The following is a 24,386-nucleotide window of genomic DNA, read 5'->3' as shown; positions in this document are numbered from 1 at the left end:
CGTGCATCATCACAATAACCTAATCCCAATACATATGTGAAAAAAAATAGATAATGAAGAGCACTCACTCCTAGTGCATAAATAGTGTAAATATAAACAATTTATTAAAATATGGACAAAAAGTCCGCTAGCATTAAAATGGATACAATAACATACAAAGATAAAAAGTTGAACCAGTGAAGCTGTATTCTAATTGAGAAATTGAATCACGCCTTGAGGCTAAATGATTTCTGAGGAAAAGGTTCTAATTCATGAATTAGTATCGGATGTCATCACTGCAGAAAAGTGATAGTAATCCCACAGGGTCCTGTAGTTATTCCATGTGGTGAAATAGGATGTAAAATACTGTATAAATGCCACTACGGCGGCTAATGGGTAAATGTAGATGCTCCTCAAGGTATGAGTGTAAATTACCCTCTGCTCCTGAGAGGGAATCCCAATCACGCCGATTCAGAGTCTACGCCAATCGTGCGCCATCATCTGGCCACCGTTATTATATAGAAGCAGGGATTGCAAACCTGATGTGTGTAGAAAGTCTGCTTACCCAAGAATTGATGCACACCAGAGTACCTTGATTTATCGGTGGGTGGTGTCCACAGATATTCGGCAATGTCGTGAATTTCAGTGTCTGAGTCCATGGAGTATACCAGCCAAGCTGAATGATTGAACCGGCATCGGCACTCTAGGGCTACATCATTAAGTTGATACCAGTGGATCAGCTGTTGGAGGATTTCCCCCGGTGGTGTAATATTGTGGTGGAACATTGTGAGGATTGGACCTCAGTCATGCCCCCGTGATGCATTGGGTGACGCCTCTCGTGCATGCGCAGCGTGCAAGTGCCGCAGTGCTCCTGCCGGGCCTGGACCTAGGCTCCGCCCCCACGTTTCGTGATGCAACGGAGGACGTTCTTGTCTCCACTTCACGCCGGCGTCGCAATATCAGGGGCACTCGGGGGGTTAATGCTATCAGCAACTACTCCTCACCTGCTGTGCACTTTGCCCCTGTTTTTACCAGTAGACAGAATATGTACAGTATGATGACTCATTGCCTGCAAGCCTTCCCATTGGCTCCCTGTTCCTTATATGCTCAAAAAAAACATACAGAACACCTACAAGCTCAAATTGAACCCCCAAAATACCCACAACATATATATAAGCATATAAGTTTCACAGAGGAGTGCTACTGAGCATGGCAATATGTATTTAAAACCAGAGACATAACATAAAACACAGACAAAGCTCAGTGCACATCCAGAAAAACTTATATACGGTACAGTGCCTAAATATACATGTATAAATAACTAATAAATAAAATGGTCTTTTAGTTTAACATTTTGGCCAAATTGTTGTAAGCCCTTGAGCCAAACTTCACGGCAGACCACGTTTCAAGGGTCCCTACACTAATATAAATTCTTAATAACCTGTGCATTGCCAGGAAGAATGATTTAAAATAAATCTGTCAATATAAGTTGCAAAAGTTCTAAGTCTGATTGAAGCTTTTATTAACCTGTACATTACCAGGAAAAGCACTCTGTAATAGATTTGTCACAATCACACTGCATGCAGGCAAGTTCCCCTGATAGTTGGAGATGCCATGGAGTGAGCTTTTAACCATTTAAATGTGGGAGGGAGTGAGCTTCAATTGGATAGGAGGTTGCCACCCTCCAAAACAGCCAAGACTAGCTGCACAAGAATTATAAAACATACAGAACACCTACAAGCTCAAATTGAACCCCCAAAATACCCACAACATATATATGTAACGGTCATATCACCCCACCCAATCGCATATACCGCGTGCGTGGAGAGAACATGCAATGTTACCAAGGGGTGCGTGGTGCAATACCTGTTGGCTCACAGGAGGCTGAGCCTCCGCTATAGGGAACCTGGGGCAATATATTACAATACTAATGATGCAGCGCCTCCACCTGCGATGGCTCCCACCAGAGGGGGAGTAGTTCCTCGCAGGACAATACACAATGACCACACGGACAGCTCTATATAACTATTGACTTTACTACTTGCAGCAACATATCTCATCACATCTCAACACATGCGCCACGGCAGACGCTAACCACTCTAGGCGTCACGGCGGACGTTACCACCTCTAGGCGTCACGGCGGACGCTAACCTCCCGCAGAGTGACCCCACCCTGTGTCCAGTAACCCCCACCCAAATGTCTTGCACTCCCAAAGTCATATACCAATGTCTGCATATATGTGTGTGACTGCGCAGCCACTATGTCTGGTGATTAGGCCTTGTTGGTGCATGTGAAGGGTAGGTTACCTGCCCGTGGCTCCAGCCACGGGTACCGCGATATCACGGAAGATCCGCCCGATCCGACGTTGTCCTCCACACCGCGTTGGGTGACCTCCAGCGCGGATAATATCACCTTAGTCCCAGGGTCTTTAGTGGTGTTCTGAGCCCAGAACCCACCTCACAGGGCCGCACGACTTAGGCACTGTGTCCCTGACTAAGCTACCAATAAATGGGGCAGTGTCCCTATCTAGGGCCTGTCCCTAACTCCACAATCTATTTGGTGGCTCAGGACCTAACTGGGGCCTTGGGGCTGCTGGCCTAATGCAGAGGGTCACTGACCCCTGCATCTACCTCTTACCCCTAGCTGGTCCGGATCCTGACTGACTCTGTCTGGCAAAACCCCGCGAAAATGTATCTCTCTGGGAGCAGGGGAATCCGGCCTTCCGATTGGCTCCCTGGCGTCACGTGTCTCTGCCCCTGTGCACCCTGGGGGCTGTCCTTCCCGCCCTGCATGTGCGCGAGCTGTTTGGGGGCCTCTCGCGCTAGCTGGCCTCCTGCGCATGCGCAACAGCGCTGAACATGGCGGCGCCCTTCACTTCAGCCGCCGGGCCGGTGGCAACGCGATCGCGGCCTTAGCGACGGCCCGATCGCGTCCCCGGCAACCGGCCCGCTCGCGTCCCTAGCTACCAGGGATTCCGATGCCGCTCGCGTCCCTAGCAACCCAGCAACGCGCGGCTCGCGGGACAGCAGGAAGGGGGGTGAGTGCTCCAGGGGGGACCTGGCTACATCCTCCCCCTGGTAAAATCCCCAACGTCCTCGCTTGGGACACCATGCAATACAACTATACACAAAAATTATATAATGAAAAGGGCGTAACATACTTATATAATGAAAATTTCAACAACCAACCGTGATTTCACTATATCAGCTCTACATCAGATTGTACATTTCACTGAACATCACAATAACTGACTGTACTCTGCTGCGAGCCCACTGCTGAGCCTCATAATGGGGTGCCCCAACTTGATCATAGGTTACCCGATTTGGAGGGTACCTGACTCTTTGGCCCCTACGGAGTTGTTCCTCTGCGACTCCCTCGGGGGAGTAGTACACACAGTCCTGAGGCTCAGCCTCTTCCCTTGAGGGGAGAATTGTCTCTGTACAGTCTCTGTTAGACACAAAGCTCGGGCTCTGTGGATCCAAAGGCTGGCCTGTTGGTGCCACCTTAGTAGGCGTTGGCCTACGGGGCCCTTTACCCGTAGCTCCTCCGGGAGATGCCCCTTCTGTGGAATAGTCCCTTTGAGAGGGTCCCTCCATAGGGTCTTCAGGAGTTTCAGAGTGGGTCTCGTTATTTACAGTCTCTTGACCCACCTCTGATAGATCGGACTCACCGTTGAGCGGCGTGGCCAGTATCTCTGTCTCTTCATCTTCCACTTGTGGGATGGGAAGAAGATGATTACGGTGCCATACCTTTACCCGGCCATCAGTGTCTTTGATGCGATAGACCGGGAGGCCAGGCATCTGGGATTCAATTTCATACACTCCGTCTCTCCATCGGTCAGCCAATTTGTGTTTTCCCGGGACTCCGAGGTTGCGAAGCAACACAGCATCCCCAGGACGAAGTTCCCGATATTTGACCTTATGATCATATCGTCGTTTGTTTCCTGCGTTCAGCTTAGCTGTGGACTTTTCTGCTTGTTGATAGGCCTGCTGTAAACTGTCTTTCAGTCTTTGTACGTATTTGAAATGAGTGGCATTATGTATCCCATCTGTCGAGACTCTGAGACGCACATCCACTGGCAGTCTGGCCTCACGCCCAAACATGAGGAAGTAAGGGGAGAATCCCGTTGACTCGTGTCTGGTGCAATTATACGCATGCGCTAGGCCCTCCACATGTCGACTCCATTAAGATTTTTGCACACTCTGTAGAGTTCCGAGCATGTCCAGTAAGGTTCGATTGAATCGTTCTGGCAGCGCATCACCTTCGGGATGATACGGGGTCGTTCTTGATTTTGCAATGTTCAGCATTTTGAGCAGTTCTCTAATCAATGTGCTCTCAAAGTCCCGCCCTTGGTCGGAATGAAGGCGGTTGGGAAGACCATAGTGAACGAAGAACTTTTCCCATAGTACTTTCACGACCGTAATAGCCTTCTGGTCTTTTGTGGGGAAGGCCTGGGCATATCGGGTGTAATGGTCCGTGATGACCAGCACGTTACCGATGCCTCGGCTATCAGGTTCGATACATAAAAAGTCCATACACACCAAGTCCATTGGACCAGAACTCTTAAGATGGGCCATGGGAACTGCTCTGGTAGGCAACGTCTTGTGTTGAACGCATCGGGAACAACGGCGGCAGTGTTGTTCCACCGCTTCCCGCATCTTGGGCCAGAAGAACCGGTCTCGGACTAGCCCAAAAGTCTTCTCTACACCGAGATGCCCGTGTTCATCGTGTAGAGACTTCAACACCAGGTATTGTAAGTTCTTAGGTAGGACTAGTTGTCTCCTATCCGGGTGGTTATGTTATTGCACCACCCGATAGAGCAAGCAATTGTCTATTTCAAATTTGTCCCATTCTCGCATGAGCAAGGCCACCAAGTCATTGGGCGCACGTTTCAGAAGGGCTGGGTTCTTTTTTTCAACGGCGTGTCGGATGATACTAGCGACCGGATCTCGAATTTGGTAGTCTACCAGATCTTTCCACCGGAACACTTTGTCGTGCGTGAGGTGCATCCCCTTTGGGTCGCAGTAGGCGGCGGGGACAGCCTGCGACTGGCATCCCAAAGAGTCGGCCACTCGTAACTCAGAGAAGGCCACTTGGTCATTAACTATGGCTGCAGTTTTACACATAGCCCGCACTCCGGGTCTGGGAAGTTCTTCCCATTCTTCATCATCGGGGGTGGCGAGTAGTCCTGGCCTTCGGGAGAGGGCATCCGCCCCAATCTTCAATGGCCTCGGCTTATACTTCAAGGAGAAACGGTAGTTACTGAGGGCGGCCTGCCATCTGTGGCCGGCTGCATCTAATTTGGCCGACGTATTGATGTACGTGAGGGGATTGTTGTCCGTCCTTACCTCGAAGGTGACACCGTACAAGTAATCGTGGAGCTTCTCGGTGATCGCCCACTTGAGAGCCAGAAACTCCAACTTGTGGACGGGGTATCTCTGCTCACTGGGTGTCAAGCTGCGGCTGATGTAAGCTACCGGCCGTAGGCCCTCCGGGTGCTTCTGGTGCAGGACAGCGCCTAGTCCATTTAGACTGGCATCCACATGCAGGACGTATGGCTGTTCGGGATCCGCATAAGTAAGTACAGGCGCTTCGGTCAGACACTTCTTCAGCTTCAGGAAGGCCCGCTCACACTCAGAGGTCCATTTGTCACCGAACGGTTGGCGGGCTGATACAGCATTCTTCCCGGTCTCGGAAGGGTATATCTTCAACAGATTGTTCAAAGGTTTAGCCTTGCTCGAGTACCCTTCCACGAAGCGGCGGTAGTACCCGCAGAACCCTAGGAAGGATCGCAACTCTGTGACGTTCTCTGGGCGAGGCCATTTCACCACAGCCTCTACCTTGGCAGGGTCGGCGGCGACCCCTTTGGCGGACACGATGTGCCCCACGTAGGTCACTGAGGTATGGCAAAATCGGCATTTGTCTAGGGATAATTTCAACCCTTCGTTCCCCAGGCGGTCGATCACTTTAAACAATCGCTCTTCGTGCTCTTCCAGAGTCCTTCCGAAGACGATGATATCGTCCAGGTACACCAGACACTCCCGGGGAATCATGTCCCCGATAGTCTTTTCCATCAACTTTTGGAACGTGGCAGGCGCCCCACATATACCTTGGGGCATACGGGTGAATTGATAGAATCCCAGGGGGCAGATGAAAGCTGTCTTCTCCTGGTTTTCCGCCGTCATGGGCACCTGATAGTACCCGGATCGGAGGTCAAGCACGCTAAACCAGCGACTCCCATTCAGCGCATTCAGGATCTCATCAATGCGCGGGAGGTTGTATTGATCCGGGATCGTGCGATTGTTCAGTGTTCGATAGTCGATACACAGTCGTACGGACCCGTTCTTTTTCCGCACCACCACGATGGGCGACGCGTAAGGTCCTCGTGATTCCGTCACAATCCCAGCTGTTTCCATGTCTTGGATGGCGTTCCTCACATCGTCCACATCCCGAGGGGCAAGGCGGCGAGAACGTTCTCGGAACGGAGTGGCATCACTCATCCGAATGGTATGTTGGGCACTGCGGCTGCACCCCACATCCATCTCGCTCGTGGAGAACACATGTCGTCGTTGCAGCAGCTGGGTGGTCAACCGCTCTTTCGACTATCCGCTCGTGCGCGGCCGCCGCCTTCACCTGAGGCGTGGCTCCCACCGGGCTGACCGGATATATGCATCCCAACTTCTGGTCGACATCAAACTCCATCGGAAAGGGGGAGAGATTCTGCACGTACACGTGGGTTCGGATAGGGATCTTAGCCGTCCATTCCCTCACTTCGGGTAGTACTCTATACCCTCGCTGAACCTCTTCTTCTTCAGGCTCACTCTCCAGCGAGAACAGTTGGTCATTCTGGTCTCGGTCAGGATAACAACACCAGACGGCCATCTTTTGCACTCCCCCTGGTAATATGGTCGTCAGTCCTCGTTGACGATTGTAGAGGTCCCCATGATGCTCCAAGGCATATACCCGGTGGCACTCTTCTCGTAAGATGGGGTCTAGGAGCGAATCGGCCAGCGGCAACTCGTTGGTCTCTTTCAAGTAGGCTCGGATTATAGCTTGCACTATGTCCGCATTGGTTCCCAAGATGATGGGGTACTTGCAATGGCCTTGGGGCTCCGGGCATACCATGGCCGCCACCTGCATGAGGTGCTTCTTGCCGGTGTTCAGTTGGAGTATGTCCAGTTGGACCTTTACAATCCCATCGATGGGGTAGTCTTCATTACTTAACCCCCTAACCTTCATATGTTCGGCCGGCCTTAGTGGGCAGTGTTGAAGGTGCTGATCATAGAACCTGCGATAGATTATGGTTACTTGTGACCCTGTGTCCAATAGGGCCGAGGCGTAGATCCCTTCTAGTACCACGGGCACGATGGCCGCAGGGCCCACTTGACTGCAAGCTTCACCGGATGAGGCGTCATCCTTGGGGCCAGGGTCAGAAGGCGCATCCGGGGTTTCCGAATGAGGGAGTCCGAGGTCAGCTTCTGCCATTGGTACACTGCAGACCATAGATCGGGCTGATTTTCCTCTATTGGGAGGGTGTTCCTCAGGGTGACCTTCCTTTTCTGGGCAGTTACGGATCACGTGGCCCTTCTTACCACAGTTATAGCATACCACCGGGCGGCTTTCCGGGCGACTCATGGACGGGGAAGATGGTCGGTCGGGGGGTCTTGGTTTGTACCCCTTGGACAAGGCAGCAGACTCTTCCTTCTTTTCCGCGGAGCCCTTTCCTTTGGAGGCAGAGGAACTCTTAGGTGTAGCGGTGGAGTGTAGCATAACATGAGCCTCCTGTAATTTCACTTGCCGCAACAACTCGGTGAACTTGTAGGGGCCCCCATCCATTATCTTGCTGCGGAGCATGTTGGCTATGGGGTGAGTGGGGCTTGATCCCCGCAGATACTGCTTATGGAGAGCTTCATCCATCCCGAGGCGGAGACCAGCTTACGATTTAGTAGGACCCCGAGGACCAGCTGTAGGCGGTGGATAAAAGCCGACAGGTCCTCTCCTTCCTTCTGATAAAGATGGAAGTACTTCGTCCAGAGCGCCCCTTCGTCTTCTGCTAGTCCGTACGCCTCCAACAGGAACGCCACCATTTCCAACGCTGTCAACTCTGGGTGTTGGTCCCTGTGGATGGTCAACATAGTAGACGCAGGGGGTCTGAGGCATTCCATAATACGCTGCCGCTTTACAGTGTCAGTGCACGACCACTCCTCTACTACTTTTACTGCATTCTCCCTCCACAGGTCTATTCCTTCCTCCCCCTGGGGTATTGGTAGTACTCCAGAGAAGGCCTTAAGCTTCCTATAACTTTGAGACTGGGATGCCACAGTGAGGGCTTCTACGAATTGGGGTAGCGTCACCCCCATTATGGAACCTTCGTTTGTTGCTCTCTCTCCGATAGGCCGGGAGTTTACCTCGCGGGGTACGGTGTCGGGTGGAGAGGGAGGACCGTCAGCCCAACTACTGGCGTCCGGGAGGGCGCTTGGGGTGAAGGAGACTTTGAGTTGGGGACGGGCAACCCGGTTTGGGGTACTGGACACGGGGGTAAGTGGTGTCCAGGTACTGGTGGACGGTTCGTCGGGATCTTGAGGGGGGCTCTGATCGAGAACATTTCCCGTATTACTGGCAAGTCCGAGTATATAAGGGGGTATCCTTCTGGTGGGCACTCGGGGGCTGTCAGAATATTCGGGGCCGCTTCAGGGCCTATGTCCCGGCATACTGTGAATAGTAGTGCACTCAATTGGTAAGTAGAGTCGAACACCCTGCCACGGTACCATATTCTATCTGCGCCTAAGAGCCTGCTCAGTGAGTTCCGGATGTCAGTTTCAGGCACTAACGCAGGGACGTTCCCTACTGCAACCACGTGTCTAGGTGGTTCACGGTTTCACAGAGGAATGCTACTGAGCATGGCAATATGTATGCCGTGAAGTTTGGCTCAAGGGCTTACAACAATTTGGCCAAAATGTTAAACTAAAAGACCATTTTATTTATTAGTTATTTATACATGTATATTTAGGCACTGTACCGTATATAAGTTTTTCTGGATGTGCACTGAGCTTTGTCTGTGTTTTATGTTATGTCTCTGGTTTTAAATACATATTGCCATGCTCAGTAGCACTCCTCTGTGAAACTTATATGCTTATATATATGTTGTGGGTATTTTGGGGGTTCAATTTGAGCTTGTAGGTGTTCTATATGTTTTATAATTCTTGTGCAGCTAGTCTTGGCTGTTTTGGAGGGTGGCAACCTCCTATCCAATTGAAGCTCACTCCCTCCCACATTTAAATGGTTAAAAGCTCACTCCATGGCATCTCCAACTATCAGGGGAACTTGCCTGCATGCAGTGTGATTGTGACAAATCTATTACAGAGTGCTTTTCCTGGTAATGTACAGGTTAATAAAAGCTTCAATCAGACTTAGAACTTTTGCAACTTATATTGACAGATTTATTTTAAATCATTCTTCCTGGCAATGCACAGGTTATTAAGAATTTATATTAGTGTAGGGACCCTTGAAACGTGGTCTGCCGTGAAGTTTGGCTCAAGGGCTTACAACAATTTGGCCAAAATGTTAAACTAAAAGACCATTTTATTTATTAGTTATTTATACATGTATATTTAGGCACTGTACCGTATATAAGATTTTCTGGATGTGCACTGAGCTTTGTCTGTGTTTTATGTTATGTCCCTTATATGCTCAGCCAGCCCTGAGGCAAATTGGCTGAGCATAAACTTCTGTATTTTTCTAGTGCTTGCCTCAAGCATCCTGCTGTTGCTCTTGTATTCTGCCTTGATTTCTGTTACCTTGACCTCAGCTTGTACCCGAACCGCTGCCTCCTCTGACCCCTGACCTCAGCTTGTATTTGGACTCCAACCTTCTCTTCTCCTGGACCCCGGCTACGCACAACGACCATCCGACTTCTCCAACCCCAGACCACGGCGAGTATAAATGACCATTCTGACCTCTCCTACCCTGACCCGGCTACACGATCTTCACTCTGCACTCCGGACGTGGTTACGCGGTTGTAGGTTGCTGTATATCCACTATCCCCACCTCAGCCTCGCGGTCCCATCCTGTTTGGGGTGAGAACTCGTTACAGTATGCGCAGCCCACAAACATGGACCCCGCTTAGGTGGGTCGAGTCCTGCGCATTCATTCTGACATGTTTAACCAAATGGAGAAACAGCATGACCAGAATAGTCGGCGTATGGAGCTACTCCAACTTATGGTACAAGCTATGGTTGACCAGACACAACATGACCCTGTGACCTCAACGGTGTCTTCTCCCATGAACGGACCCTCCGAATCCCGACTCCCTACACCCAACCGCTATGGCAGCGAATCGCTTGGTTGCGGGTTTCTAAATCAATGTGATATCCAGTTTGAATTGATGCAATCTCGTTTCCCTTCCCAGTGGCCTATATAATATCTCTGCTTGTTGACAATGCCTTGGCTTGGGCTTCACCCATCTGGAAACAAAAGCCTTACCTCACGGGCGACATAGCCCACTTCACCAGGGAGTTCTGCAGAGTAGTCGACACACACAGACGCAAGTTAACAGCTGCTTCATCTCTCTTCCATATAACTCAAGGCAGCCATCCTGTGGCCCGGTACGCGGTCCAATTTCGGACCATAGCTGCTGAGACTGCCTGGAACGATGAGGCATTGGTTTCGGCATTCTGGCAAGGCCTGTCCGAGTGCCTTAAAGATGAACTCGCTGCACAGGAATGCCCCACGGAGATTGAGGAACTCATCGGCTTATGCATCTGGGTGTATCTAAGACTACAGGAGAGAAGAGCCAAGAGAACGCGACGCAAGCAAGGTACGCAGCCTTCTCGCAGCTACTACACAGAGGTTCTTAATCCGCCTCTTCCGGATCTGGAAGAACCCATGCAGTTCGGAGGCAACAAGCTATCGCCCAGTGAGAAACAACTCTGACGTAATTCTGGACTCCGCCTTTATTGCAGTAATGTTGGACACCAGATAATTGCCCCCAGATGTCGGAAAACCCAAGTCCCCAGCGAGAGCTGGGAGGATCACACTGGGAACATTATCTACTTCTCCTCCCAAGATGCCAACCAGGGTTTTCATACCTATCACCCTAACCGGTGACACCTTCAAGGCCACAACTCAGGCCTTTCTGGACTGTGGGTCAGGGGGAAATTTCATAGACCAGGGGTTTGCAGAAAGAAATAAAATCCCTTTGGCACATTAAAATCACCCGGTAGGGTTAGAGATGATTGACGGTTGACCTTTACAACCCACCTTTATTTGGCTTTAAACTATCCCTTTCTAGTTGCAGACAGGAGAGGTTCATATGGCTCCATATAATCTTTTTAGAGTGGGACCTTAGTCCAATGTTAACCTCCTAAACAAGATTATTCAATCAAATATATCTACACTGTTATTGCTTGCAAAAAGGGGTTGTCCACATTAGTCACACTATATGACTTAAAGGAAGAAACTGAACTACTACAATCAGTTTATTTTTTTCCCTTTTATGCAATGCACTTCTTAGAGCCCCAGTCCTCCCTATCCCAGGGATTTTTTTTGTAATGTATTAAATACTGGGTAATTTAATTCCCTGGTGATTTGAGCATTACCATTCATTATCAGACAGCCTCACTCATTAGGGACACTCTCACTACATTGAGGCAGCCTAATCAACAATGGTGTACACAAGTGTGGCATTTTTTGCATGGCTTGATTTCCAATTTCCTAAAGTTATGTAGATTCAGAAACCTGTATGTATAGGCTCAAAAGATACAGAAAAAGGGGGAAGGGAAACACAAAATGATTGTGCCCCTAAAAGAATTCACTAAACTGCACACCCCTAAGTGTAAAAATAAATAAATAATAATAATAATAATAGTTATTTTTTACACTTAGTGGTGTGCAGTTTAGTGAATTCTTTTAGGTGCACAATCATTTTGTGTTTCCCTTCCCCCTTTTTCTCATTCACTTTTCAGTTCACAGTTTGCACCCACAATTTGATTACCTGATTTATTTATTTATATAACTACTCAATTAGTATGGTTCTGTGATCACTCCCTATCCCTTTCCTGTTGTTTCTCAAAAAAAGATACCGTTCAACGTTGCCTTTCTACTGAATGTCAGCTTTATTCGGTTTTCATGCCCTGGAAAAATTCAGCCATTGTCCCTACAAAAGTTTGCGACTATCTATTAATAATAAAAACAAAACATAGGAAAGTACATGAATAATTTAGTTTTACATACTTCTGGATTAAAGCACAAAGTGCTTCCCTTTTTGCCAAGTACAATACACAAATAAGTTATGGTGAGAAAACAAAGTGACAAATACCCTCCACTGTACAAATTACATAGCTGGGGCTCTGTGCATTAAGATGTAAGTTTGCGCTGATGCAGTAGCGTCAAACAATTAGCATTTTTTTGCCTGAAACGCAACATATTTTTGAAGTGTATATAGCGATGGCTGGTCCAAGTATCTCTCTACCTACCCTGTCATGTAAGTTCTAGTAAGACACAGACAATGACAGGCTGTCCTATGGGGTTTTCCTCCTCATGCTGACTTCCTGAGTGAGTGAGTTGTGGTGCATGTGCTGGGCCCTCCCTCTTTGAGCTAAAGGAAGGATGTGCCTAAATTATAGTATGAAGTTCAGCCCCTTAGGGGTGGGTCCTTCAGTCTGTGGTTGGGGTTCCAAACTATCCCTTTATGGGGTAGGAGCCTTGAGCTCTCCTCCCAGCTGGGGTAGAGACATGTGCTCAGTCTCTCATTGGCTGAGGCACTAATTCAACCCAGAGAGGCCTCACTATTATCAGCAGGCTAGTACCATCCAGAAGCCAGTGATCTACCTTATCAACTAAAGCATTAGCTATAACAACATCACAGTGGCTGCTATAATAAAGATCACCCTCGTTTATACTTCTGGCTCCGCGGAAGTCTGTGTGGAAGGAGTATTGTGAGTAAAGACTGTCATAGCGGGTACCGCCTTCAGCCTTGCTGAAGCCCCCTATGTCTGCAGGCGCTGTCACCGAGAAGAAGAACCGGAGGAATCCCTAAAAGTCTGCCTATCTTCCCACACACCATCGCGGGTACCTCAGCTTCCCTGTGCCAAACAGGTAACCTGCACTACACCTAGCAGTAGCCATGACTAAATCTCCCAGAGGTATGGGGATGGGGACATGTGCTGCATGTATTTCTTCTGTTTTAGTATTTGGTGCATGCTGCGCTAGTATTCTGTGCTAAAAATAATACTTCTGTCACCTTTAAGGTGATGGAGAATGTCCTGGAACAGGATTGTTTATTTCTGTGTATTTTTCCTGCTCTCAGGCTGCCAGCCATCCCCAGCTAAGTTGCATGTTTTCCCCTGCTCTGAAGCAGCCAGAACTGTGTATATTGCAACATTATTGTTACAAATTGTACCCTTCACACAAGCCATTAGCCAGTTGTCATGGCAACCTACCAATACTCATAGTTGAGATTGGTTTAGTCCTCTGCCCCTGCTTTATCTGCATTTTGCTATGCCTCTTAGTGTGTTCCTGTAAGGAATCCGCTCCACGGTTTACTGGTTACCTTACCTTGCAGACCGGTGCAGTTCTGGAACAGCTTTCCTGAGGTTTGCTGCAGCCTGGATTCACTCAAAGCAATACACACTCCCTCTGGTATCTACTGCAGCTGTGCAGCCTTTCATTGCAAACTATACTTGCATTCACTCATTAGGGGCAGTACCTTCACACCCCCGCCGGGGATTGGCCCACTGGCCTTTAAGTATTGCTTGCCCATAATGCTCCTTGCCGAGCATAGTCCTTACTGGATGTCAACTGTTTTGTCACAAGCTCTCGCTTGTTCCCCTTTGCTGATACCAGGTCACGCCCTGCGTCCTTCAGCTTCCTTCAAGCCGTTTGTTCTCCTATGCTGATTCCAGGTTTCGTCCTGCATCCTTCAGCTCCCTTCAAGCCGCTTGTTCCCCTGTGCTGAAGCAGAGATTCGTTCCTGCGTCCTTCAGCCTCCTGGATTCCTGCACTAAGTAGTGGTTTCGTCCCTGCGTTCTGCAGTCTCCTGGATTCCTGCACTGTAGCGGAGGTTTCCCTGTATCTACAGCTTCCTGGTTCCTGGGGTCTACTCTTTCCCTAATATAGAGAGGCCGTGTCCTGGTTCCTGCGCTGAAACAGTGGATTCCCTTGCCCGCTCAGGACTTTTGCGCTGTAGCACTGGTGCACCCGTGCAGCAAGACGGTGTGCTATTCTGGTCTGCCTACCATCTCCTGTGACCAGCACCATGGGCCATGGTCGTTGCTCGCGCAAAGGCCAACCCCGCGCTCCTAAGCTGAAGCGGGTTTCTCCTATCTCCTTATTGCCGAACTCTTGCATGAACAATGTTTATCCTGAAGTCTCGCGGTCCGACCCTGGTTTGTGGCGAGCAGAACCCTGACAGTTCCTGTCTGACAGGAAAGTGTGTTCCCTCTTTTCCATCAAGCCAAGTGAATAGACACTTCTTCCACTGCTCCCTCAGAAAAGGTAATCCTTTTGACCTTCCCCACAGAGAAGCACTTCCACATTGCAGAAAAGGAAAAAAAGGTGATGTAGAATTAGCGCTAATGATATAATAATGAACAGTGAACCCTATATAAGGGTAGTCCTTATGGGGTGTGAGGCAGCCTGGTTGAATACTGATAGTACAATCAGAGATGAAACAAAGACAAAAAAGAGATACCGGAGCCACATACTGTAGCAGAACACCTTCCTCTCATAGCAGATTTTCCTCGTAAGGAGAATTGCCTAATACACTCCACATACAAGTACTTTTATACTTCTGTTAACTCCCTCAATAACGTTGAAGAAAATAAAAGGACTTTGTGTGCATTAAAATGTGGACAAGTTAAGTTACATGGACTTACTCACATGCTACATACATATGAGCCTGGGTCCAGACTAGAGAAAAACAACACAGAAAACCATCAAGAACAGTTGCGCATTCCTTAATACATAGACCTGCACCAATTTGCAAATGTAACTCCGCCCCCAAACTCCTCTTACGTGCTCCAACAATCCCTCGTCGCAGACAGATGCAGATGTCACTGAAAATACGGTCTGTCGCATTTATATTTTTTTGCAACAAAATAACAACTTTGCACTGTAATTTGCTCTTTGATACATAGAGCCCCTGGTATGTAGCCATGATCAACTTCACAATGCAATGCCAACAACCACACTTACACTGAGACCCAAAAGGCCTAAACAACTGTGAGTAGGTTTGCTGGTTGTGCACTTATTTGACTTGTGCTTGGCTTTAAAAACTGTGTTATTCAGCAGCCATCACCCTAAATGGATCCACATTAAAGTGAATAGAAGCAAAAAGTGACGCTTTATTTATAACATGGAGTGCTCATTTACATGTCATTTACTGAAAATCCCTGACTGCAGTGGGAATACTGTGGGCTATGTGATTACATGGAAAAGCAGGTTTGTGGGGCTGTCTGGGACATTTGAATGTGCACATAAGTGTTCTTCTCTTTTTGAAAAGTACCTGCCACAGAGACTTGGATCTCATTCTATCCATTGAAATTCATGCAAATGGGCTGTGATACAAGAGTTGGCATAATATGCAAGGATTTATAGCATGCATATACTTAACAATACTATGCATCTATGTATCAATAAGAGCACATTTGGCAGACAGGTTTGTAATGACATTAATCATCTTCAGTAGTGAATAGTTAATATCTCTCCAAATTATATCTGGCAGTATGACACATTGATAACGTAATGGGAATTAAAATGTTCCTGTCCCTATTGTGTTAGCACATAACTGCCCCATGAGACCTAATAGAACTATTGCACAAAGAAGCAGACACTATATATTACGTGTTCGTATGTAACCCCTCTACTTTTAGCTCTCAGACCTATAGCTGAGGTTTGGGCTTGAGTCCCTGTTCATAACTTACTGGGCCACATGTGGCTGTAAGGGATCTGTCCGAATACCCAAGATGGCTGCTGACAGGAAGTGAGCTCACAACCTCACTGATACATCAGTGGCCATCTTGCTTCCTGGCAATTCCTGCCCTCATTTCAATACAGGAAGTCAGCCTCTCTTTGGCTCTCATTGCCAGCAGCTGCCCCTGGCGTTTAAATAGCAAGCAGTTGCTCATGGACTTTGCTTGTGCAAGCAGTTCCTTGTCCTGTTTGAGCTCCGCCTTTGCCTCTGTTTTCCCTACCTGTGATTGACCTCTGCCTGGATCTTACCACCCCTGCCTGCTTCTGAGCCTTGCCTGTTCCTGTGGCTTGCCTATACCTGAGGCTTGCCTGTTCTTTTGGATTTCCTGTTGCCTACCCTGGATTTAAACTTGAGCACCCTTGCATCTCAGGCCAAGGTCGGTGTACTACTTCCTACCTCTGCCCTGCGGGTCCTTATCCTGTCCTGCAGTCAGCAGCGCTACAGTGGCCTACAGTCAGACAGCAACAATAATACAGACACAGTATGGGTAATACAACTAGTTTATTTATTTATTACTGAGTCTACTGTGTGTAGTGATCCTCACCTGAGGATCACAAGGTACCATACAGGTTACTACACAATCACCAATAACGCTGCGCGGGTGTGAGTCAGTGTCAGTGATGTAGTAGCTGCCCAATCCTGGGTATATTGGCTTATTGTATGATGGTGTCGGCACACCGTGGGAGCTCGTAGTGTTTTGAATCTGTTGCAGGCCTGTTCTTCCAAAAGGGTGCTTCAGTTCCACTGTGCTTTTGTAGCCACTTGATCTCTTGTCCACATCTGAACCTGTAGCTCTCTGCTGCCACGTGCACTCCCTGCAGACCTCAACCAAACCTCCTAGCACTCAGGTCCATGCAGATCTGATCCAACATAGCCACCTTTCCTTTTAAAAGGGTCCTCTCCCTCATAGTGCTCTCATGTCCATCATAGTTACATGTCCAGGGCACATTTGTCAGGTAGAACGCTACGGCAGGAGTGGATCCCAGTGGCAGGGAGCAGGCAGAGGTCGGAGGCAGGCGGTAGATAGCATGGTCGAGCTCACAAGCAGAGGTTGGAGGCAGGCGGCGGATAGCATGGTTGGGGTCACAAGCAGGTCGGAGGCAGGTGGAAAATTACGTGGTTGGGGCCACAAGCAAAGGTCGGCAACGAGGAGACCGGAACAGGGCTGGGACTCGGGGCTGGGACTCGGGAACGGGCCTGGGATTTGGGAACGGGGCTGGGACTCGGGAACGGGGCTGGGACTCGGGAACGGGGCTGGGACTCGGGAACGGGGCTGGGACTCGGGAACGGGGCTGGGACTCGGGAACGGGGCTGGGACTCGGGAACGGGGCTGGGACTCGGGAACGGGGCTGGGACTCGGGAACGGGGATGGGACTCGGGAACGGGGCTGGGACTCGGGAACGGGGCTGGGACTCGGGAACGGGGCTGGGACTCGGGAACGGGGCTGGGACTCGGGATCGGGGCTGGGACTCGGGAACGGGGCTGGGACTCGGGAACGGGGCTGGGACTCGGGAACGGGGCTGGGACTCGGGAACGGGGCTGGGACTCGGGAACGGGGCTGGGACTCGGGAACGGGGCTGGGACTCTGGAACGGGGCTGGGACTCAGGAACTGTAACGCTTGCGCTCACCATGAACTAGGTGGGAAAGTATTAAACTGCGCACCCACAGCAGCGGAGGCACGCCTGGAGGGTGGATAGTCAAGATTGCCAGGTCTGGGTTGGAGAGAGTGAGTTAGTCTGGATACTTGCCGAGGTCGTAGGTAGGTGCCAGGAGAGTAGTCATTGTCCGGAGTGCCGTGGTCAGGGGTTGGAGCCAGTAGGAAGGTAGTTAGTCCGATAACCGTGGTCAGGGATTGAGAAGTGCGGATGTTCAGAGGCAAGCCAGGGTCGGTTATCCAGAGAGAGGTCCTAAAGTCAAGCCAGGTCGGTACACAGGAGAAACAAGCAGCAACAAGGTTAAAGCACAACAGGTACAAGGCAGGGCAGAGACATGGAAACACAAGGCTACCATGAACCATGCTCAGCAAGGAATGAATGAGACAGCTGATATTAAATAACAGTGAAGCACGAATGGGACTGAGGGGAGGAGCGGAGGTGCAGTCTCCACGGGAGCAGAGATTGGCTGCAAGGTGCAGGAAACAGGTGGGTGAGATTAGCAGACTTGCCTCGCTGTTGGGTAGCTGTGCACGAACGTCATGTGTGCGCCCCGCGCGTGACTGACATGCATTGTGTGCGGGGGCGGAGCCAAGCTCTGTGGTAGTGTTGAAAGTCCTCCGTGTGCACGCACGTTCTGTAAGCGGCGTGGAGGTGTGTGGAGCAGCAGGTAGGGGGGGGAACGCCGCAGGGGACGTGTTCCCCGATTCCTTACAGGAACACGGCAACAGCAAGGAGCGACAGCAGCCGAAACAGCAGCAGAGAATACAGGAACCTAGCAGGTGTTGGAGGAACCAGTATAAACAGGCAAGGAGGAACAGGCGAGGGAGGTTTATATAGGTCTGGCTAGAGGCATGGGGCAGGTGCAGAGGTGTCAGGTTTCAGTGTCTGGAAGGTCCTTTGAGACAGCTTACAAGAGACGCAGCAGTCCCAGTGGATGTGCATGGGTACTGCAGGCTAGAACCTGACATTACTTCCCTCTCTCAAGAGCATTCTCAGAGCGATCTTTCCAAGTCTTGTCTGGATATCTCTGGTTGAAAATCCTCACCAGTCGTAGAACATGTACGAAATTTTTTGGTTCCCATGATCTCTTCTCTGGGCTATAACCCCCCCAGTGGACCAAGTATTGGAGTCTCCCTCACTGTAACCTGGAGTCCAAAATTCTTTCCACAATGAATTCCTCTTTGTTATTCACCAGAACAGGGTCAAGAGGAGGACGGCTCCATCCAGGAAATGGATTCTCCCAGAATGGCTTCAACAAGGAAATGTGAAAAACAGGGTGTATTTTAATGACCTCTGGAAGTTCTAAAGGACACTGGATTTATCAGTGCTGAAATGTGGAATCGCCTGATGTATTTTTGTCCCAATTTAATGATTGGAACCTTTAATCATAGATTTCTGGTTGAAAGCCAGACTTTATACCCAACGTGAAACTTTGGGGAGGGTCTGCAGTGTTGGTCTGCTGTTTTTTTGTACCGTACTTGAGCCTCACAAAGTATCTCTTTGAGGGTCTCCTGGACGTCTCGCAGCATCTCATGTTTTTCTGTAACTGCCGGAATGGAACCCGAAGATGGAAAATGGGGAATAAAGATTGGATGAAATCCAAATTTTGACAAGAAAGGACGTTTCTGTGTTGAATGATGTGAGTTATTGTACGAAAACTCAGCTAGAGGTAGAAAGTCCATCCTGTCATCCTGGAGATGGCAAACAAAACAACGTAAGTATTGTTCCAAGTATTGGTCCTTTCTGTCTGGCGATTGGATTGTGGATGGTAAGCAGATGATACATTTAAACAAATTCCTAGAGAGGAACAGAAGGTCCTCCAAAATCTTGAAGTGAATTGCACCCCTCTATCAGATATGATTTCATCTGGAGCCCCGTGAAGACGGAATACCACTTTCAAGATCAACTTGGCTGTCTGGTCTGCTGAAGTGAGATTCTGTGCAGCAATGAATAGAGCCATTTTCGTACGTCGATCCACTACTACAAGAATGGTATCATGTCCCCTTGATCTGGGTAGGTCAACAATAAAATACATTGATATGGACCCCCAAGGACGAGTAGGAATTGGAAGAGGCTGCAGCAAACCCACAGGGGATGCTCGAGGAGTCTTGGTTCTAGCACAGGTCTCAGAGGAGAGGACATAGTTTTTAACATCTTGGGATAATTTGGGCCACCAAAAAGAGCGGGACAACAGTTCCTGTGTCTTGAGGACACCTGGGTGACCAGCAGGTCAGGAGTCATTAATTGAAGCATTTCTAAACTTACCTCTTTAGGAACCAACAGTCGGTCCTTACGAACTGTAAGACCATCATATAGAAATAATTCAGCCTCTGGTGGAGGTTTATTAAGAAAAGAGTCATTTGAGTATGCACCCTTAATTCGTGCGAGGAGATCGGCTGAAAACATAACTCCCAGAAAATTACTTTTTAGTAGAATAGTTTCCTCCTGCTACTTATCAGAACAAGGATTATGCAATAACCGGGACAAGGTGTCAGCTTTCCCATTCTTGGAGCCAGCTCGGTATGAGATGTGGATCTAAAATCTTGCGAAGAATAGAGCCAACCTGGCTTGTCGGGAAGATTATCTCTTTGCCGATCTAAGGAATTCTAAATTCCTGTGATCCATTAAGACAGTCACCGGATGATTGGTCCGCTCAAGTAAATGTCTCCACTCTGAGAATGCAGTTTTTTTTGTCCAAAAGTTCCTTGTTTCTGATATCATTTCTTTCTGCTGCTGACATTTGGTACGAATAGAAGGCGCATGTATGTAGGAGCATTTTGAGTCCAATTCTTTGTGAAAGAATTGCACCAACAGCGGAGTCGGATGCGTCCACTTTTATCAAAAATGGTAGATCTGGATTCGGATGCTTGAGGAGAGGAACAGAGGTAAAAAGTGACTTCAGCCGTTCAAATGCCGAATCCGCTTCAGGAGACCATTTAAATGGGAACTCTTTTCGCGTGATTTGGGTGATTGGGGCAATAATGCCGGAGAAGTTTTCAATTAAACGCCTATAGAAGTTAGCAAAACTCACAAATCTCTGAATGTCCTTTTCATTTCAAGGAATTGGCCATTGCATCACGGCTTGAATCTTGCCTGGGTCCATACTCAAACCCTGTGGGGAGATGCCATAACCGAGAAATTGCATGCTGGTTTTATCAAATTCACATTTTTCTAATTTGATGTACAATGTATGCTCTCGGAGACAATCTGGACATGTTTCTGGTGATCTAAGATGTTATCTGAGAAGACTAGGATATCATCCAGGTATGCCACTATGAACTGGTCCAGTAACTCCCGGAGAACATAATTAATTAGATGCTGGAAGGTAGCAGGGGCATTACAAAGTCCAAAAGGCATAACCAGATATTCCTAATGCCCATAACGGGTTCGGAAAGCTGTCTTCCACTCGTCCTGTAAAATTGTCCTATACTCCAACGTTAGTATGGACCTTCCCCTTCACTCGGATAGACCCTCTCGAGAGACCATTACCCTCTAAGGTGCTGTATCAGGAAAAGCACGAGCGCTCGGAGGATTAAGTAAACAAGTCAGAATACAAGCTCTTTACTTTCTCCTGTTTATTTCATGTATACAGACAGCTTGTTTTGCTTGCTTGACTATATAATCTGACGTGCAGAACTTACTTCCAATATTCTGGCATTAACTCCTTATCTACAGAATTCGGAGAAACTGAAAGGCTAAAATACTGAGACAGGATAATGAGAAATAACGTATGTGTTCAGTCTTTCTGTTCAGACTTCATGGACTGTCATCTGACCACATTCTAGGCCCTTAGCCAACATAGATAGGGCATATGTGGGGCAAAGGTGACCAGCAGAATAGCTATGTGACTATTACAATATAACTTGATTTTATTAATCAATATGGAGTACCCCCTATAAAATACACATTATCACATCCCCTGTCGGATGTGGACCATATTATATGCCCCTCTGAGATCTAATTTGGTGAAGATCTTGGCTGACCGACTCATTTCCAGTAATTCGGGAATCAGGGTTAAAGGATACCTGTTCTTCTTCACTGTGATCTTATTTAGTTTCCGATAATCAATGCAGGGACGTAGAGAACCGTCTTTCTTTCCCACAAAGAGAGCAGCACCTGCCGGGGAAGTAGAGGGTCGGATGAACTCCTTAGACAGATTCTCCTGCAGGTAGTCATTGAGAACCTTCAATTTTGGTTTGGGGAGAGGGAATAGGTTCTCCCAAAGGGAATAGCAGCACCTGGTAATAGTTCAATGGGGCCGATGTGGGGGAAGTGTATCTGCGTTCTTCTTCTCACACACATCCAAAAACTGGCAGCAGACTTTCTTGAGCAGAAGAAATGTTATGTTTTCTCACGCACTCTGGTGCAGGAATTTTAGGTAGGCACGCTATCTGGCAGCGCTCTGAAGGAAAGGTGAGTATCTTGGTCATCCAGTCAATTAGTGGGTTTTGGATCATGAGCCATGGAATTCCCCAAATCACTGGAAACAAGGGTGAAGGTATAAGACTAAATGAAATCTTCTCCTGGGGATTGAGATCTATGATTACTGTTAGATTCCTTGTTTCATGGGTGACAGGTCCAGAACTCAAGGGAGAATCGTCAATGACTTTCATCCTTTCTGGTGATTGTGATGGTGAGGGGGTACCCAGGCCAATAATAAAGGTATTATGCCCGGCTGAGTGCCCCTGAGCCATATTGGGGAGTTTGAAGTGTGAGCTCTGAAACCCAGTTATGGCATGTTTACTGTATTTCAAAAAGGTTTATGTGTGTGTTTTACTGTTCCAGGAGTGTCAACTAGTGGAGATTCACAGGGCATGAGTTTCAGGGATGATTTTACAGTAAAGTGTTGTCAGGGTGTGTTTGGATAGAAGGGGGCAGACTTGCTGGTTACCCCAAAACATGTCCTCTGGAATCCTACCAGATTCTTGGGGACACGAAGACACAGACCACCGGACAAAATCCTCCCTAGGAAGCAGTTTGCAGCTCATTGCCAGATCTCCCTGCTTCCACACAGACCAGAACAGTAAGACTAGGCAGGGGGAAATCACATTCCAGGGTCCCCCGGTATATGCCCAGAACTCAGTAAAGGGGTTCTGTGTACCTCCCACCAGGTATAAGCTGGTGAGAGAAAAAAAGCGTTTTTAAACTCAGTGCTTGAGAAATAAAAGCGGCTTTGTGCTAACTTCTGCTAGGAAGCTCCCAGCGCGCTGAAACTTGCTGTGCGCGTAGTTCAGGGAGAAACATAAAAAACACCCATAGCATAATTTTTATAAGTTTGTATAAAAATTGATGAATGAAAGTCCCCTCAAATAGTGTATCAAACATGTTAGGCACATTTGGGATTTCATTCAGACCACTGGTGACCGGGAATTACTCATTTATTGTAGCCCACACTTAGTATGCATCTGGTGACTTACTAAAGCAGATAAGAATGGGCAACTCCGGACTTCTAAGACATCCCGCTGGCTTGGTGCCTTGATGTCTCTAAAAGCCCGAAGTTGAAAGGGCACGGTATTCCCAAGGTGTTAGTTGGGGTGGGGATCCTCAATTACCACCATCCTAGTGTAAAGTCTGGGCAATTTAGCAAATGGTAGCTAGCCCAGACTTCATGTTGCCATGGAGAGGGGCTGGGTCTCATATGCTAAGGAGCAAAGTTTCTACGTTGGCACATGCTCTTAGCAGAATGAGAAGCCCCTCTGCCAGGTTTCCAAAGTATTGTCAACTCCAAGATAGGTGGTAAAACTTATTCCCACGGAGGGATTGGCTGCACTAGTTAGATATGGGGATTTAAACTCTATAAGAATTCATGCTGCCCATATGGAATCAGATTTATCCAAGATTAACAAGATTCATGCAAGAACCCTCTAAGATTTCGTAAGGGTTAAAAATTCCATGTGCCATTACAGCGGTGACCGAACGAAAGAAGCAGCTCCGTCGGAGTACACAGCAGTTGCAGGGAGCGCTGCTGACCGTGGACCATTTCAAGCCATTTTACGAGCAACTCCCGCTCCTGGGAAATTGCTCCTTCAAGATTTCGTTTTGAGATCATTTTATTTCGTTTGGCCCCGTCCTAGTAAGTGTATTTTCAGTGTAATTGTGTGTATGTCCATTTGTGAAATAAATTACAATTTATTTTATCTCCTTGCTTTGCTCAATCATATGATCCCCGGTTGGTTATAAATGTGTTAAAAGTGCTGGTCTCCGTAACAGTGATTCCTTGGGTTTGAAAGGTAATGAATGGCTCTTGGCGAATTCAATGTCCATAAAATTCCCTGCCGCCACAGAGTTGACGGTGTGTTCCCTCTGATTATAATGGGAACCAGGAGGTGTGGATGTAGGAGAATGATCTTTACCTTGAGAGGCAGAGAATACAGTCTTGGAAGGAACGTGCAGAATGTAAATGCGTGGTGCTAAAGACCGATAACAGAAAATATAATTGAATGAATAAAGAATACTTGTAGAAGGATCCCCAGGATAAATACTTGATTGAAGACAACAGGTATTGGGCATAGAGTCCTGGATAGTGAACTCACCACATAGTGAGAAATTGACACACATTAACACCAGGAGTCATAAGCATATAACTCACCCTAGATAATACCAAAATCTCATTAAAGATCATAGCCAGGAAAACATGTAGCAAGCAAGTGACTCAGTTTTGAAGCTGCAACGTCCATGCAATAAAGCAGTGGGGGTCCTTAGGTGTGCCTCCGTCCAGTAGGTATGACAAGAGATAAAAAGGAAGAATGGTGGAGCACTACAACAAATGTCCATAGAAAAA

General features: G+C 48.1%; 1 protein-coding gene across 6 annotated transcripts in view; it reads left to right on the top strand.

Moving 5' to 3' along the window:
* TBC1D2 (TBC1 domain family member 2) overlaps positions 1-24,386 on the top strand; it is a 167,098-nt gene that overhangs the window by 73,041 nt on the left and 69,671 nt on the right. The window contains exon 1 of one of the 6 annotated variants that reach the window (XM_075604350.1): positions 23,577-23,678. The exons of the other annotated variants lie outside the window; for them this stretch is intronic. The gene's annotated coding sequence lies outside the window, so the exon portion shown is untranslated. Of the gene's footprint in view, positions 1-23,576; positions 23,679-24,386 lie in introns of those variants that run through there. 6 annotated transcript variants of the gene reach the window in all.

The sequence above is a fragment of the Ascaphus truei genome, chromosome 1 (assembly GCF_040206685.1).
Source record: "Ascaphus truei isolate aAscTru1 chromosome 1, aAscTru1.hap1, whole genome shotgun sequence".
Classification (NCBI taxonomy): Eukaryota; Metazoa; Chordata; class Amphibia; order Anura; family Ascaphidae; genus Ascaphus; species Ascaphus truei.
The sequence above is the reverse complement of the archived record's forward strand: the minus strand, read 5'-3'. Positions and strand labels throughout refer to the sequence as shown.